The following is a 15,691-nucleotide window of genomic DNA, read 5'->3' on the forward strand; positions in this document are numbered from 1 at the left end:
CATGAAATTACACTTTGTGCCCTTGCGAAGACGTTAGTGGAGCGTGTGTGGTTAACCGGCACACTAAATGGGTCTAAGCAAAGGTAGCAAAGGGTGACTCAATGTTTGTCATAGTTCGGTGGAGCGTGTGTGGTTTACCGGCACATCGAATAGGTGACTGTAACATGTGAGGGCACCATGTAGTTTGCATGGTTATTCACACCCGCTTTGTGATCCTCGGCATCCCAGTCACAAACAAGAGGGGCATATCGAGATATAAACATGCCATTGAAAGTTCAATGTATCTCAAAGGATCTAGGAGTTTTCATAGATTTAAAACTTAAATTTCTTTTTCATTTTTCATGGTGGAAATTAGTGAATCGTCATTCACTTACCTTCAAATATTCTGCAACTAGATTACGACATCCCTTTTCTAGGTTGTAGCGTATTGTGTTGGGTCCTAGCATTGGAATTTCATTTGGGTGATCTACCAAGGACTCAATCTATCAACTAACTTGAATTCATTTTTCTCCCGTTTTGTAGATGTCAAAGTTCGACAACTATGGTCTTCTCAAATCTCGTGGAACAAGCATTCCACATGAAGATGATATTCCACGATTCGATCGAGGAACAAGAGATCATGCTTCACTTCCTCCTCCTCCTCCAATTATTCTCCCTAACCCACAAGTTCAAAGGCTTGAAAAGTTCAAGATCACTCAAGCCCTTTTGGCAAGTAAACATAAAGAAGGAAAGTCCGTGTGTGCACACGTCCTAGGGATGAAGTCACACATTGATAAGTTAAGAATGTTGGGATCCGTTGTCTGTGAGGAAATGGCTGTTGATTGGGTTCTTCAGTCACTTCCCAACTCATATAGTGAGTTTGTAAGAGAGTACTATATGATGAACTACGACGTGACCCTTATAGATCTCACCTATATGCTTATTGCTGCTGAATCTGCAATGATTTGGCACAATAGAAAAGCAAAGTTGATTGGTGAATCTGCCTTCGAGACCTCTATGGATATAGACAATGGCGACGAAAGACATGCTATGATCGAAAAGTTTGATCATAAGAGAAAGGCGATGTCTGAAGTAGTTGCATGTCCTGTTCCAAAAGAGTCGATTGGCTTTTATTGCCAAGAGAAGGGGCATTGGAGACGAAGCTGCCCCATTTACCTAAGAGATCTAAGAGATGGGAGAGTCGAAACGTATGGCTCTAATATAGGTAAAATCCATTTACTAACTCTTTTAAGCTTCTATTCTAGATTCTTAATACATAACGTAATAAGATTACAATTGATGTTTTGTAGGATCGAAGAAAAGTAAGGGAGCTTAAGGGAAGAAGTGAGCAAAATCTAACCGTAAAGGAATGGATTTCGATCGCATTTCTCGAAGATTAGATTCTTGAGCTACTACTTAGAGTTAGAATTAGATTGCTAAGAAAGATGTATTAGCATAAGTTTTCAAATGAGTTGCATTGTAAGGACAAAATTTTTCCGCAATAAAATAAATTTTGATTTTAGATTTTATTTATTTATCCTTACAATGGCGTGTATGAAAAAATTGATGTTAAAATGGTTCTATTATTAGCAATAATGGATTTGGTTCTTATTATGTTATTTATGGAAACTCGAGAATTTACCAAATAGGGAGAGTTTCTCATCGCCCAAGTTTCAATTGGACAGAAATTTGGAATCATGCAACGTGGATGCACGATGAATGAGAAATTTCGTATTTGAAAATTAGACTAATTCATTAACAAAGTGTCAAGTGAAGGACTAGGAGATCGAGTACACAAAGTTGTGTGTTGATCAAAGTCCACCATAAGAGTAACAAGATATTCGTCATGATTTACTAAAGGTTTAGTAAATATGATTATGCTTATAAGATTAAGTGTAATTCTGAATTGATTCAAAATGTTTAGATCAATAGCAGAACGAATAAGAAGAATCAAGTAGGCAGAAAGATAAAAGTTTCTCCATTCTAAGAAGAAGGGAGAGTAGCTTTTATGCTTTATGATAGGTCTTAATGATTAAGAACCATATCTCAATTGATCCTCTAAGCGAGTCTTAGTACAATTGTATGTCTAAAAGGAGGAATCAAAAATTGAAGAAATGGTTAAATCAATAAGTCAATCATACTTCGTTCCAAAAAAACTCTTAAAGTTAAGATTGTGGCAATGAGTGAAAAGTATTAAAGGTTTATAACATTCGTAAAATGTGGAAAGTTGTGATGTCTTGAATAAGACAAGGACCAACTTGGACCAATTTATGAAGTGTTTTGATAAAAGCTACACTAACTCTTGAATATTTGTTTGTCAAGAAATGGTTATTGACAAAAGAATCTTATATGTCAAGGAGTCAGTGGGAGTCTTAATCGTCTTGAAAGGTTTCAAGAACAAATCAAATAAACCTTATCGATCATCACCAGCACACAAGTTGAGGTTTACAACCTATCGTGAAGACATTATTTTGTTTCTGTGCCAATCCAATCGAGTTAATTATGCATGTGAGTCCTATGAGTTCTCATTTGAATGCATAAAAGGCAAGGACCTTAATCAATGAAAGGTACATTGATAAGAAAAGGTGAGCTGCTTAACTACTTGGAAGACATGGTGGGCAGCTGTGCTACCATAAGGCAAGAAATAAAGATTAATAAAGCTCGGTCCATATGAGTTTGAATTTGTCGTAAACTTTAGTTTTATCAAATTCACATGGATAAGAACACATACACCGTTCAAATCTAAGTGTCATAAGATTTCCTCCTTCATGAAAATGATTGTGAAGAAATTCTTTCACTAAGAGAGATTTTAAGAAGATAGTGATTGTAAAATTGCATTCTCAAATTCAATCATGGTTACGGCATCCCTTTCCATAATTTGAATTGTGAGGTTTGGCAATTAGTCTTAATTGTTTAGACACACATATGAACTATCGAAGGCAAAGGTGTATAAGTTCAAGAAGCATTGATAAAGGATTATCAAAGCACTAAGTATTAGAAACATGAACTTAAGAAATTTAATAAGTATTGTTTTCTGAAAGTTAAGATGTTTATGAACACATGTCGAAGCTAGTGGGAGCATAAGTGTTATGTTTTATAATAATCATCATGATAGTGGGAGCATAAATGTTATGATTGTATGATTATTAGGGAAAGTATTGCAAGGTTAGCAATATTAATTATAGAAAACAAGAGTCATACTTTGCAAAGTTGTAAGAGTTGAAAGGTTGTTTTGCTATAATTAAGGGAGAGAATATTATGCTTCATTTCAAATCTAAAGGATTAGGTTGAGAAATGTTAATAAATTTAGTCAAAGGTACATAGTGTGTTCTTAAAATTTCGATTATGATTACGGCATTCCTCTTCACAATTCGAATTTTGAGAACATAGCAAATAAAACATTGTGCGTCGTGTCCTATACGCTTCGGGTATAGGATCGATTGCAAATGCTTTAATGTTTGACCATTCTAAAACTTTCCAAATGTCTAGCGCATTTAGAGGGAAAAAGGACAAGAATTGGTTTTGACTAAAACAATTAAACAACTATCAAAGGACAATCCAAAGTTCGACGAGGATTGGTCGCTTGTGAGTAGTTGGAAGTATAGTATTGGAAAATATGGAAATGTTTCCATATTGGATGGACCATATCGACATCATTACGAATAGATAAGATACTATTAAGAATGAGTTGTTACATGGAAAATATGGAAGTGTGTCCATATTGGGAATTGAATATTGAGAAATCTATGACTAGATTAGAAACTTCTATGCAAAAGGATGTTCAAAGGAATGTACCTTGAGTGAGAGACATCATAGGAATTGTATTGTAACAATATTCGATAGAGATTTTGTAATATCATTGGCAATAGTCTTTGTGACTTTGGTGCAGTGACATTACGAAAGGATAGTTGCGTAGAATGTTAGAATCTAGCATATTCTATAAGTAACAAGAATTTGATATTCTTTAACTTATGGAAAAAGGATTTGGAGTTGTGAAATGAGAATGATTGGGAATGTGTTCAATTTGGTCTATTTCACAAAGTAAGAACCATAGGTAAACATTGTGTGCATGCTAGGAGCATGGGACAAGTGTAGTAATTCAAGTAAGAAGTTGATTAACCGAAACGACAAATAATGAGTAATCGATATGGTGATAAATAAAAGGTGTTTTATTTATACTCAAAGGTTTGAGGCCATATGGGATTAGTATTATTCTTGTGTTTCACTTTGCATGTTTTGACTTCCAGAATAATTGAGTTTATTAAGAATAATCGAATTATTCGAATGGGCCACAGTCGTTCATATGTTGGAAGTAGGTATGAATGAAGACTGTCGTGAATTGGCGTGTGGATTGTCTAAAGATCATTAGACATAAGCAAATGTTTGCTGCAACGTTCATGAGTGCTTATGAATATGAATTTGAGCATTGGATCAAACCCACACTCACTTGGATCACTCCATGAATTGTATCAAGAGTGATTGGTGAGACGATAACATCTTATATTCTTGAAACTGAGATGTGTGAGTTGTATCTTGCGAATCGGTTGCACATTGATAATATGTAAACGCACTAGTAACTTGGTGTTATAAAACATATTGTTGTGTGTGATTCGGTGAGTGAGTGCAAGCAAGCATTGTATCAAAGTGTATCCGTTCCTTTTATCCAAGGTAGGATAAAAGCGATATCTTTGGGCCCCTCGATGTTTTAGTGATGACAAACGTAAATGCTCGGCCGGGCTAGGGCTAATTTGATTTGTTCAATTATTCAGTCGTCATAAATCAGAAATCGAGAAGTAGTACAAAGAGAATGATTTGAAATCATATCTCATATGATATCTAGAATGGAGGAATATATGATCCCTTATCTAAGGACACGCGTATCTAATAGGATCAGAGTTGACAGCTGCTTTGGAAAGCTACGATTGCAGATCGGGATCCAAAGTCATACGCAGAATAGTTGTTAGACTTATCCAAGTGGGAGACTATTGGATTAGTGTCTAAGTCCATAACTATTTTGGTATGTACTTGACCCGATGGTGCATGGTCCTTTTGGGTTGCCTTCACCAAAGCAACTTGATAGGATGAATTATGGAGAGAAAGGATTAAATATGATTTATTAATATATTATGAGAATAATATATTAAAGGAGAAATCATATTGTTTAATTAATATTAGTCAATAATTAATTAGTAATTAGTTTTGTGACTAAAAGAGATTAATTAAACTTAAGGGACTGAAATTGTAATTATAAGATAATTGCAATTTGGGCCATGGATTGTCTTAAATCAAGAGGTGGACGAATTCTTATGGGAAGCCCATAAGGAAATCGTCCAAGGGATTGATTAAAGGAGTCTATGGGTTGCTTAGGGCTTAAGCAACCAAATTAGGGTTTCCATGTTAGATAACCCTAATAGCCTTACTATATATAAGACCCTTATGACTCAAAAACGTGGGGAACTTCTTTTCTAGGGTTAGAACACGTTTTGGGCAGCCTCCATCCTCTCTCCTCTTCATCCTCTTGCTTATGGTGTTTGTGAACCATTAGAGGAGTGACACTTGTGACTCTAAGCCTCCAAAGTCAATTCAAGGAGGAATTGGGATTGTTATTGCTACATAACAATCAAGGTAACATTATAAACTTATTCTAATATCTAATATGATTACTTGTATGCTAGAATTAGGGTTTATAGTCTTGGATTCAAAGCATGTACAATAGAGAAACCTAGATCCAAGCATTAGGGTTTGTATGAGCACATAGGATGTCTTATGACCAAAACCCATCAAAAAGTCTAAAGTAATGGAATATAAAATAAAATTGTAATTTCTTTAGGCTTTGATGGGGGCTAAAGTGGACTTAAAAAAGCTGCTATTGAAGGTCAACATCGAAGAATTTGGCCTAATAACTAATTTGCATGTTTTGGGTAGTAATTGTTATTCTTTATTCATGTAAACTTCTTGTAATATATTTATTCATTCCTTTATAGGGGAAGGTTTGATACCTCAATTCTTAAAAGAGTCGAAGTTTATAGAGGATGCGTTTTTGACAAAGGTGAGTTAATCTCGCAGATTTTTAAAGTACTTTGTTAGGGAATTCCATATCTTAGATGGATTGGAATGAACCTAGGCTATTTAGGTTGCATGTGCCCCTATTGTATGTGTTATGTTTTTGGTTACTATGCTCCATTATGTATATGAGAACTTATGATGCTTAAATGCTAGATTCTTATTCTTTAAATGTGAGTGGTGTGTTAGGGTCATGATAAAAAGAATGTTTTGTGATGATTATATGTGATGGATGCATTCCATGCTTTCTTGGAAACACTTCTCCATGATAATCAGGACAAATCATGTTAGTGACGTTGTCATGCCATAATGATGATTTATGCATGAACTTGTATACTATGTAAAATGTTTCAACTTGTATTTACTTGTTTACATGTTTGCATAGGATGTAACTTGGGAAGTAATATGATAGAAAAAAGATGATACTAAATATGCATGATTATCTATGAATGTCATATGTGTAATCCCTTAAAAGATGAATTAATAATTAATTAATTAAAAAGGGAATACACTAGTAGAGCGAAGGTTAGCAACCTAGAATTAGGTATGTACCATATCTGGATAATATGATGGCCTGGTGGGTTGAAAGATACCTATAGGATAAGAGCTTAAGCCAACCTTGACGCCGAATGGTTTTTCTAGACAACCACTATGGGCACGGTCCATGGTTTCTAGGACTGGAGTGGTGTTGACGATTGATGGAATGTCTGCACAAACACCACGTGGAATTTGGGAGGTGTAACTTCATGGAATTATAATCGCTCGTACCAATCCTTAATGACAACGCATGTACTGGTATATGAAATGTCGGAGTAGCAAACACAACAAAATCGAGGGCAATGTTGCGGGTGATAGTTGTGTCTCATTTAGTGCATTGGGTCGTGCCGGCCACATTAGTAGTGAATGGGATACTTATGTAACATCCATAAAATTAATAATAATTTTAAACTTTTCAAACATTCGAAAACCATCTATTGCTTACAAATTGTTTTTAAAATTGTTTAACATCAGAGAAAATCCCAAAAATCATAACATAAAATATGAGGAGGTACACGAGCCTTCGGCTTCCCGCGATCATCCGATGTACCTGAAACAAAATCCATAACTGTAAGACCAAAGCTTAGTGAGTCTTCCCCAAAATACCACCACATGAACATAACCAATAACAACATGCATAATGAGCCTTCAGCCTGACTGGACCGCCTCGCAGGGCCTTTAGCCTATCTGGACCGCTCCCGAGCCAATGGCATGACTGGACCACATCGTAGGGCCTACAGCCTATCCGGACCACTCATCGGGCCTTCGGTCTGACTGGACCGCATCAGAGGGCCTACAGTCTATCCGGACCGCCCAGGGTATCTTGGCCTTCAACACAAAGCAGGACCACCTCAACCCCATCACACACAAACCATGTCAACATATACATAACAATTAAGCATATAACCAGCCAACAAACAAACAGGCAGATCTTACAGATACCTAAGCATAGCATCATCCTATCTACCACGATACAGATCTAATAGATCACAATAGCATAGTAACTGCCTATCTACCATGATACAGATCTAACAAATCACTACAACATACAAGTATATGATAAACCATGATAACAATCCAAAAGGGCCGGCCTTGGTGCCTTCGACCCTGATAGTATAGTGAGGAAAACTCACCTCACAAGCAGAGCTAACCTCATCAAAATCCTGAAATGCCTGAAATATCCTCAAGGTCAAACTTGGTCAACAATGGTCAGAGTCAAAGTCAACAATCCATGTTGACCCAACTCGTCGAGTTCCTTCATATCTCAGAAAATCATGTAAAGATCAAGATAACTCGCCGAGTTACCAGAGCAACTCGTCAAGTTCTTTAGTATCCAGAAAACGGGAAAACTCGGCTCAACTCTATGAGTTGGCTAAGCAATTCGTCGAGTTGTCCTAGTCTTAATACATTCATTCGCTTTGCAAACGAGTCTAATGACTCCAAACTATAGATCTAATCCCTTAGGGTTGAGATACCACGTAAAGCTGCAAGCTTTACGTCCATGCATGGCGTCAAGGGGCTAAAACACTAAAATAAAGCTTATTAAGGGACTTAGAGCATGAAAGAGGGCCAAGACTTGATAAAGTTGGCGACTTTAAGTCCATGCAGGCTATGGGATGTCCAGATCTAATACCATGGCTTCATAACATGCTCAAATCTAAGAATGGTCCCAAAATAAGCTAATAATGGCCATAAACTTTCAAAAGAAAAGATCTAGCAAAGGGATGATCAAGATAACGACTTTATACCTCCAAATGGTTGCAACAACACTGAAAATCCAGGATCTAAAGCTTCTCCCTTCAACTTTGCACCACCAACTTCACACTCCTTCAAGAAAAGCACCAAAGAACACTCTTTAAGCTTACACACACTCAAAATGGGGAAAGAGCACGATTTGGGTTTTCTCTGGACTGAGGGGATGATGAGGGAGGCTAACAATGAGTCATAAGGTCTTTGAATAGGGTGCAAAACCTTGAAATTTAGGGTTTCATGTTCATCCCTCAACTCGTCGAGTTGGGGCCTTCCAACTCATCGGGTAGGCCTTAAAGATACACGACCATTTAAAACTCTACATGACGACTTGCAGCCTACCAACTCGTCAAGTTGCCCTAAAAATGAATATATATTAAGCGTCAAATTCATACCTGGGAATCGGGGTGTTACAACGTTCCCCGACTTGAAATAGGCTTCGTCCTCGAAGCCTACTACAGTAAACAATTCTAGATAATGCTCCCGTATTTCAGCCTCCGGTTCCCAGGTTCACTCAGATCCTCTCCAATGATGCTAGTGTATCTTTACCAAAGGTATCTCCTTATTTCTTAAAACCTTAACCTTTCTCTTGAAAATAGCTATAGGCCTCTCAACATAGTTCAGGTGCTCATCCACCAGAATGTCATCTAGTGACACAACCACATCCTCATCCAATACACACTTTCGTAACTACGAAATGTCAAATGTGCTATGGATATGAATGAGCTCGTCCAGGAGATCCAGTCTATATGCCACCTTGCCAACCTTGGAAATAATCCGAAATGGCCCAATGTATCGGGGACCCAACTTTTTGATGGGTTTTGAGCACTACATCAATCCTATGGTGTACATGCAAACCCTAAAGCTTTGGATATAGTTTGTCTAATGAACATGCAATAATCATCGTAAGCTCATAAACTCTAGATCTAGCATACAATAATCGAATTAACATATGAATTAGGGTTTGGATCTTACCTTGATTGTTATGTAGCAATAACAATCTCAATTCCTTTTGATCTTGACCTTTGAAAGCTTAGTGCCTCAAATGTTGCACCTCTAATGGAGTCACAAACACCATAAGCAACAAGATGACTTAGGAGAAGGAGGAGGAACACCAAAAACGTCCAATAACCCTTAGGGATTGCTTTACCACGTTTTTGGGGCCTTAGGGGTTTCTTATATAGGTAGGCTATTAGGGTTTTCAACTAGGAAACCCTAATTTGACTGCTTAGACCCTAAGCAGCCCATTGACTCCCTCCTTAGAGGCCTTGGACAAATTTTTATGGGTTTTGTTGGATTAGTGTCTAAGTCCATAACTATTTTGGTATGTACTTGGCCCGATGGTGCATGGTCCTTTTGGGTTTCCTTCATCAAAGCAACTTGATAGGATGAATTATGGAGAGAAAGGATTAATTATGATTTATTAATATATTATGAGAATAATATATTAAATGAGAAATCATATTGTTTAATTAATATTAGTCAAGAATTAATAAGAATTAAGTTTGTGGCTAATAGACATTAATTAAACTTAAGGGACTAGAACTGTCAATTGTGTGATAGTTGAATATTGAGCTAATGGACTCCATATTAAAGGGGTGGATGAATTCTATGGGGAAACCCATTAGAAATCGTCCAAAGGCCTTTAAGAAAGGGCTTCATGGGTTGCTTAGGGCCTAAGCATCCAAATTAGGGTTTCCTTGTTAGATAACCCTAATAGCCTCACTATTTAAGGAACCCTTAAGCCCCAAAAACGTGGTGGACTTGTTCTCTAGAGTTTCCACATGTTTTGGGCAGCCTCCTTCTCTTCTCCTCTTCATCCTCTTTCTCTTGGTGTTTGTGAGCCATTAGAGGAGTGACATTTGTGACTCTAAGTTTTCTAAAGTCAATACAAGGAGGAATTGAGATTGTTATTACTATATAACAATCAAGGTATGATCTAAACCCTTATTCATATGTTATATTGATTAGATCTATGGTTTTAAGTCTTGGATTAAAAGCATGTACAATAGAGAAACCTAGATCCAAGCTTTAGGATTTGCATGAGCACATAAGATGTCTTTTGGCTAAAACCCGTTAGTAGTATCAGAGCCTAGATAGATTTCTATTGTATTGATGCATATTTGATCGAAATCAACACTGAAAATCGAAATTTTTTGATTCTGAGTGTTTGACTCGCCGAGTCACTTGGTGCACTCGCCGAGTCAGGTGTACTCGACGAGTCCAAGTCCAGACTCGACGAGTCGAAACGTCTGACAACTAATTTTCGCGATTTTCTTCCTGTTTTGGCTTGGGATAATTACCCTAAATATATTTTTGTTATAAGATTCGAATTTTATCAATATTTGGTGATTATCCTTACCTAAATAGAAGATAATTGTCAAATTTTAGATAATCACTTGTTTTATTAGATAAAATTTGATTATTTGTAATTTAGATTTGAATTATCTTGTGAAAAGTTTCAATTTTTCCTCTTTAGGTTTTATAGTTTAAATTTGAACTTAATAGTTTTGTTTTGAAATTTAAATAGTTAAAACCCTAATGTTTTGAAAAGTTTCAAAAGTTGCCCTCAAGTTTTGGAATTTAAATTTTTGATTAAAAGGTTTGATTTTGAAATATTTAAATTCTAAACCCTAATGTTTTGAAACGTTTCAAAACTTGCTCTCAAATTTTGGAATTTAAAAGTTGATTAAGAGGTTTAATTTAGAAATGTTAAATTCTAAAACCCTAGTATAGTTTTGAAAAGTTCAAATCACATCCTTATGGTTTTATTAATTAATTAAGGTGTATAATTAAAAGAGATTTAATAAATCCATAAAGTTTTGGTTCAAATTTAATTAACTTAAAAGTATAAATTATTAAATTAGAACACCTAGTATTTTAAAAGTGTAAAATACATCCTATACTATATATAACATTAAAGGTCTAACATTATATATATGTATGAGTAAAAGTCAGTCTTACCGTTAGTAGGCCTCATTCACGAAGCTGGTCTATAAGGGGTGTTTAAGGAAATTGCCTATAAAATGGCGATTGAATGGGTATCCACTCTTACCCACCGCACTCTTGACTAGTGGAGGGTCGTTGGCCGAGCGGGTAGGATAGGACAGAAACCTTCCATTATATGTATAATGAAGTATAAAAGTAACTAAATGCTTTCATAAAATTCCCAATCTTAGTTACTTTAGGCAAAAGTGAATTGATGCAATTCCATGAAATTACACTTTGTGCCCTTGCGAAGACGTTAGTGTAGCATGTGTGGTTAACCGGCACACTAAATGGTTCTAAGAAAAGGTATCAAAGGGTGACTCAATGTTTGTCATAGTTCGGTGGAGCGTGTGTGGTTAACCGGCACATCGAATATGTGACTGTAACATGTGGGGGCACCATGTAAGTTTTCATGGTTATTCACACCCGCTTTGTGATCCTCGGCATCCCAGTCACCAACTAGAGGGGCATATCGAGATTTAAACATGCCATTGAAAAGTTCAATGAATCTCATAGGATCTAGGAATTTTCAATACATTTAAAACTTAAGATTCTTTTCGTTTTTTAATGGTGGAAAATTAGTGAATCGTCATTCACTTACCTTCAAATGTTCTGCAATTAGGTTTACGACATCCCTCTCCCGAGTTGTAGAATATTTTTTTGGGTCCTAGCCTTAGTATATCATTTGGGTGATTTACTAAGGACTCAATAAATCAACTAACTTGAATTTTTTTTCTCCCGTTTTGTAGATGTTAAAGTGCGACAACTATGGTCTTCCCAAATCCCGTGGAACTAGCATTCCACATGAAGATGATATTCCACGATTTGATCGAGGAACAAGAAATCATGCTTCACTGCCTCCTCCTCCTCCCGTTGTTCTCCCTAACCCACAAGATCGAAGAATTGAAAGGTTCAATGTCACTAAAGCTCTATTGAAAATGAAACATGAAGATGGTAAACCCATGTATGCCCATGTTCTAGGAATGAAATCACACATCGATAGGTTGATAATGTTGGGTGCGTCATTCCCCGATGAGTTGTCTATAGGCTGGGTTCTACAGTCACTCCCTGAATCATACAATGAGTTCAAAAGAAAGTATTATATGATGGATCATGATGCAAACCTCATTGACTTAACTTACATGCTCATTGTTGCTGAATCAGAAATGATTTGGCAAAGCAATGGAGCGTATTTGTTGGGAAAGTCAACCGACCATGCTTTAGAGGACGTTCTAGGAGAACCGACCTGCGTTTGCTTCCAAGAGAAAGGGCGTTGGATACAAGTCTGCCCTAAGAGCCCGAAGAGTCCAGAAGATGGGAGAGTCAAAGAGTATGGCTGTACTTCAGGTAAAATCCACTATCTAACTCCATTAAGTTCCTATTCATTGATTCTTAATACATAATGTGATAAGATTGCACTTGAATGTTTTGCATGATCAATGAAAAGAGAGGAAGATGGATAAAAGAGCAAGATGAGTCTAATCACAAAGAAATGGATCTCAATCGCATGGATTCGAAGATTAGATTTTGAGCTTAGAAAGTTATGATAGAGTTGTTAGGAATATTCGATTAAATAGTTTTCAATTGATTTTACATTGTAAGGACAAATGTTTTCCGCTGCTTTTATGAATAAAATAAATTTTTTGTTTGACTCATTTATTTATTTATTTCCTTGCAATGAAATCGTGATGAAAAATTGATGTTTGCATATTTCTACAACGAATGGATGTGATTCTTAATTATGGAAAGGTCAAGAATTTACCAAATAGGGAAAGTTTCTTATCGACCAAGTTTCAAGTGGACAGAAACTTGGAATCATGCAACAAGTATTGTATGATAAATGAAAAATTTTAACATTTGGGAAAATTAGACTAATTCGTTGACAAGGTGTCAAGTGAAAGGACTAGGAGATCGAGTACACAAAGTTGTGTGTTGATCAAGTCCACCACAAGAGTAAAAAAGATATTCATCATGATTTACTAAGGTTAAGTAAATATGATTACACTTATGAGATTAAGTGTAATTCTTAGATGATTGAAAAAGTTTAAATCAATAGCAGAACGAATAAGAAGAATCAAGTAGGCAGAAAGATAAAAGTTTCTCTATTCTAAGAAGAAGGGAGAGTACCTTTTATCATATTTTATGATAGGTCTTAATGATTAAGAACCATATCTCAATTGATCCTCTAAGTGAGTCTTAGTGCAATTGTATGTCTAAGAAGAGGAATCAAGAATTGAAGAAATGGTTAAATCAAGAAGTCAATCATACTTCATCCAAAAACAAGTCTTAAAGTTAAGATTGTGACATCGAGTAACAAGTCTTTAGAAGGTTTATAACACTCATCAAATGTAAAATATGGAAAGAGTTTTCCTATTCTTGCACATTTGAAATTGGAAAGTTGTGATGTCTTGGATAAGACAAAGACCAACTAGGACCAAATTTTATGAAGTGTTTTGTCATGATAAAAGCTACACTAACTCTTGAATATTGGTTTTTCAAGAAATGTTTTATTGACAAGAGAATCTTATATGTTGAAGAGTCAGTGGGAGTCTTAATGGTCTTGAAAGGTTTCAAGAACTTACCAAGAATAAACCTTATCTAACATCACTAGCACACGACTTGAGGTTTACAACCTATCGTGTTGACATTATCTTGTTTGTGTGCGTTTCCAATCGAGTTAATTATGCATAAGAGTCCTATGAGTTTTCATTGAATGCATAAAAGGCAAGCACCTTAATCAATGAAAAGTATATTGATAAGATAGGGTGAGTTGTTTAACTACTTGGAAGACATGGTGGGCAGCCGTGTTACCATAAGGCAAGAGATCAAGATTAAGAAAGTTCGGTCCATAAGAGTTTGAATTTGTCGTAAACTTTGTTTTTTGACAAATTCACATGGATAGGAACACATACACCATTAAAATATAAGTGTCATAAGATTTTCTCCTTAATGAAAATGACTGTGAGAAAATGCTTTCACTAAGGAAGATTTTAAGAAGATAGCGATTGTAAAATTGTATTCTCGAATTCGATTATGGTTACGGTATCCCTTTCTATAATTCGAATTGTGAGATTTGGCAATTAGTCTAAATTGTTTAAGACACACATATGAGCTATCTTGGATAAAGGTGTATGAGATTAAGAAGCCTTGATAAAGGATTATCAAAGCATTAGGTATTAGAAACATGAACTTAAGAAATTCAATAAGTATTGTTTTTCTGTAAGTTGAGCTGTTTTCTAAATACATGTCAAAGCTAGTGGGAGCATAAGTGTTATGTTTATAATAATCATCATGATAGTGGGAGCATAAATGTTATGATTGTATGATTATTAAGGCAAGTATTGCAAGTTAGCAATATTAATTATAGAAAACAAGAGTTATACTTTGCAAAGTAGTAAAGGTGTAAAGTTGTTTTGCTATAATTAAGGGAGAGAATGTCACACCCCAAAACCGAGAACGGCAGAAACATTCTAGGGCAGAGGATGTCCTGTAATGTATCACAACAAATGTAATGTAGTAGACAAGCAACAACATCGTCCATTTCATTAATAGTAAAAGTTTAATACATGTGTGTTCTTTCATAGTAATAAGACATTACAACAAGCAATCAAAATAAAAGACGAGTCTTGACTGCTGTGTCTTCGCAAAACCTGGTCATCGTACCTGTCTACTGGTGACCTGAGAATACAAGTTATTTTGAAAGTGTAGGTCAGCATTTAAGCTGGTGAGTTCATAAGTATTTAATGTCATCGTTTGTATAAGTATGAAGAAAACATTTGGAATTATTCAATGTAATTGTTTCTATAAGTATGAAGAAAACATTTGGAATTATTCAATGTAACTGTTTGTATAAGTATGAAGAAAACATTTGGAATTATTCAATCACTACTAGAAAAAAGGCCTTTAATGACGCGCAAACAATGACACGCGGTGATTTACGATACGCAAAAGCGTGTACCCTTAAAATAATGTCATCTCTTCTAAAATTTGAATGAGAAACGACACGCTTTTGTGCGCGCCCTAAAATTAATGTCCAACAAAAAAAAAATTAAAAACACGGAGGGCACTTACTTAAAAATGGGCGTTGTCTAGAAATGTCGCTTTATATTTTTTAAATGAAATGCGCTTTCTCTTCTTTTGCACCTGGGGGGAAACGAAAATCCCAAAAGTTTGAAAGACCGCCATTGTTATCCTCTACCTTATTTCCATCATTCTTTTCTCTCTCTCTCTCTCTCTTAGTCTCTCTCTCTCTCTCACTCTAATACACAAAAAACCCTAATATCATCATCAATCCTCTTTTCTCCCACAACAAAATCGCAATATCACCAAATCTCTGATCCCGTCTTTTGAACACATCAGGAGATTCAATCGCCAG

Source organism: Lactuca sativa, chromosome 3 (genome assembly GCF_002870075.4).
Source record: "Lactuca sativa cultivar Salinas chromosome 3, Lsat_Salinas_v11, whole genome shotgun sequence".
NCBI lineage: Eukaryota > Viridiplantae > Streptophyta > Magnoliopsida > Asterales > Asteraceae > Lactuca > Lactuca sativa.